The following is a 4,058-nucleotide window of genomic DNA, read 5'->3' on the forward strand; positions in this document are numbered from 1 at the left end:
CCGATCTCCCAAAGTTCTTTCTCCAGAGTGTGATAGTTTTGTCCTGGATTCTCCTCTGTTCTTTCCCCAGCGTGTGGTAGCTTTCTACTGGATTCCTCTCTGTCATGCCTCCTCCGATCTCCCAAAGTTCTTTCTCCAGAGTGTGATAGTTTTGTCCTGGATTCTCCTCTGTTCTTTCCCCAGCGTGTGGTAGCTTTCTACTGGATTGCCCTCTGTCATGCTTCCTCTGTTCTCCCAAAGTTCTTTCCCCAGAGTGTTATAGCTTTCTACTGGATTCCTCTCTGTCCTGCCTTCTCCGATCTCCCTAATTTCAGCCCTTAATCCACCAGTTGTCTATTTTTGGGAGGTTTTCCACTCTCTTCGCCCCCCACCTTCCATAGGAGTCCCAAATTTTTTGCCACATGGCTTGGGGGTGGTGGTCATGTGACTGAGTGTGCATGAGTGATGTCAAGTCGGCCATACTGCCCGGTCACATGACTGCCAACCCACACCCACAAAATAGGCCACACCCACAGAATAGATTCTAAAAAAAATTAAAACACACCACTGATTTAAATCTACAGTAATCAAATCCTTTCTTTGATCTTAGCTAGAATCCTGACAGACCATAGATATCAGGAATCCATTCCTGCCAATCAAGTAAAGATTTATTTGTTTAATATTCTAAAATAATTATTTTGGCTATTCCCTCTGTCTTTTACAGATTCTGAGAACTGGATGTAACCAAGAAGAGTTTTAACTGAGTGATTGGTCTGTAATAATGGTAACAATATGGTAGAATTCAGTTCCAAATGTAGCTGTAATAGAATGAGCATGTGAGCATATGAGCTAATATTATACTGTACATAAATAAAATGAACAGAGTTGCAAAGAACTTCAGGTACTAGAGCCTAGTAATCCTGTTGCAAGTATTTGGGTAAGAATAAAAGGAGAGAGAGGAAAAGTGACACCTTAGTGAGAGTTTATTCTAGGTCACCTTGGCAGGCAGGCAAAAGACACCGCCGAGGTCTTTCCACATCAGGTGATCTTAATCTATCAGAACAGCATGTAATGGACATAATGGCAGAGTTCAATCTCTCTGACATCTTCTGGGAATCTCTCTGTCAAGTCACAGGTCCCACAAAGTCTTGTCTTCTCATGTTAATAACTTCATTGGTCAGAAACTAGAAACAGGGAGGGAAAAGAACAAAGTCCTGTTATTCAAACCAACTTTCTCCCAGTATCCTCCAGCCTTCCATCCTATGGCCTCAGCTATTCAACTAGTACAATGATAGCTGTCAGGGCTGCTTCTCTCAATAACCAAGAAAAAAACCACTCAACTCCATTTTGCAGAATTAAGAGTAGGCAAAGCAAGATCTGAGGCAAAAGCGCGCGTAATCATAGATATCAATAAATGACCCAACCCCCTCCCATTGGTAACCCCCTACCACAGTCCAATCCGTATACCCCACAGGTGTCATGTGGGAGACAACTTGGCAAAAACAAACAGAAGACATAAAGAAACTCTACTAATTGATCTACAGCAGTGTTTCTCAACCTTGGCGACTTTAAGTCCCGTGGACTTCAACTCCCAGAATTCCCCCAGCCAGCTCTGGCTGGGGGATTCTGGGAGTTGAAGTCCACGGGACTTAAAGTCGCCAAGGTTGAGAAACACTGGGACTCTACAGTATTGAAGAATCTCTATTAGCCCTGTGCAAAGTTTTATTTCACCAAGATTCAAGCAATCCCCACCTCTTGTTTGCAGCTGATATAGCAGTTAGACTTATATACCGCTTCATAGGGCTTTCAGCCCCTTCTAAGCGGTTTACAGAGTCAGCATATCGCCCCCACAGTCTGGGTCCTCATTTTACCCACCTCGGAAGGATGGAAGGCTGAGTCAACCCTGAGCCGGTGAGATTTGTACAGCCGAACTGCAGATAACAGTCAGCTGAAGTGGCTGCAGTACAGCACTCTAACCACTGCGCCACCTTGGCTATCGGATATCAGTGTTGACTTGCTGAAGTCAATAGCTTTGGCTCCATTGTGTGAAATGCCCAATCAATCAATCAATCAATTCAATCATCTTAGTGCAAGCAGGGGTGGGATTCTACCGGTTAGGACCGGTTCGCCTGAACTGGTAGCTCTGACGATCAGTTTGGAGCGAATCGGTTCTCTCCCACGATTAAGCCTACCACCACGCCCCACACTTTACTCACCTATATCTTCTCAGCTGAGTCGCGTGGCAGAGTGGATTGCTGCACCATAGCTGTTTTTCTCCCCAGCAGTAGTGTGGAAGCCAAATTGTCTCAAAACTGCGAAGTGCATGGTCACCGAACCGTTTGTTAAACCGGTAGGATCCCACCACTGGCTACAAGGCCTTGGTTACTGATTCATTATTGTCTGAAAAGACATCAGTGGAGGTCTGAAGTCCACAAAAAATAGACGTGTGTCAGGTAACATCCAGAGATTGATATTATAGTAGGGTCAACCTGATACCTGAATGGAGAAGAAATTATTTTTAATTCCTATCATCTTAGCAAGAGCGGAGAAAACCTCCTGTTTGAAAGCAACATTTCTAGTGTCCCTGGTGATTGTTTATTTACTTCTCATATTAGCAATCCACGAAATCAGCCACAGAGATAACAGTTTATAGAAAATTGTTTTACACATCCAAATAATCATAATTAAAAATTTAAGCATTCAAAGTTGAAACTCAAGTTATATACAAAATAAACTAATCCTACTTCAAGAGATAATGGGGAACAATCCTCAGTATAATTCAACCAAAAATAAAGTCATATCAGTATATAAAACTCCAAAGCAAAACAATGGTGACAATTATATATAATTGTAATTGTAATAATTCAGAAAAGTGTCTTTACTGGAATGCCAAGAAGGAATGAGCACCATTCCTTAGAATGGACAAAGCAGTTTCATAAGACAGAATAGGAAAATCAGGTCTCTTGCAACATGAATATATATATTGTACATTCATTATACCGATAGCCTTACTTAAGTTTTATGGAGTCAGCATAGCATAGCATAACTCTGGAAGAAAAAGCCTCTGTGCAGACTTAAAACATTTTCTTCCACATAGTCCATTTCTAGCCAAAAATCCACATAAAAATCTGATGAGCCCAAAGAGAGAAAGAAGAATGGCTTTTCTAATCCCCTTTTCTTTGTTAACTGTTATTGTTCATTTCTGTGCAACTTGCCTGATTGCGAGAGGTGCCTGTCTCTCCCTCTGCGCCTATAATGCTAGATTTTATAGGCTGCCTCGCGATGTATATCTGTGTATTGTGAAGATTAACTATTTCCCATAGTCAGAGAGACTTTCCACAAGATGGAACAAACACTCCATATGTGCGTGGGTGGCCGTATGGCTGTGAGCATGGGTGGGCAGGCGAGTGGGAGGATTTGCAATGGTGCCAAGAAGCATGTGGGAGCAGAGGTTTGCAGTAAGAATGTATCATAAGATGCTTGTGCCCTTGCACAACAGCTTTGTTGTGTTCTGGGCCATTAATTGTTACTTAGCTGAGCAAGGAGGCCAACACCAGAAGAAGAAGGGAAAACAGAAGCTGCTGAAGTGCCATGGTACATAAATAAGTTATGATAGTTATCCAATCCAACCAACATTCCTCCTACTGTCCTACCCCGCTACTCCAGATGGTTGCCAAGATATTACTACTTCCAAACTCTCAAGCAGCTTGTTTACATCACTGAGGGCAACTGCCATACTATGGCCTCTCCTTCCATCCATCCCACCCCCCCACCCCCCCATATTTTGGAAGAAGCCTCCTGTGGATGGCATCGTATTCAAGTTGCCCCAGCGTTATCAAAGATCTACATTACTTTGAAGTAGCTCTGTAGCTTTTCAGTTAGGAACTTTTCCCAATCCTACTTGGAGAAGCTGGAATTTGAGCTCAGGATATACTTCTAGGGGTGGGAGCCTACCGGTTCAGACCAGTTCACCCGAATCGGAAGCTCCTTTTCATCTTTTAGTACATTCAAGGGTTTTAATTGTAGTACAACCCCTTTCTAGTGTAAGAAGCTGTCTGTAAGTAGTTACATCCTGTTTT

This window comes from Thamnophis elegans, chromosome 1, assembly GCF_009769535.1.
Source record: "Thamnophis elegans isolate rThaEle1 chromosome 1, rThaEle1.pri, whole genome shotgun sequence".
Lineage (NCBI taxonomy): Eukaryota > Metazoa > Chordata > Lepidosauria > Squamata > Colubridae > Thamnophis > Thamnophis elegans.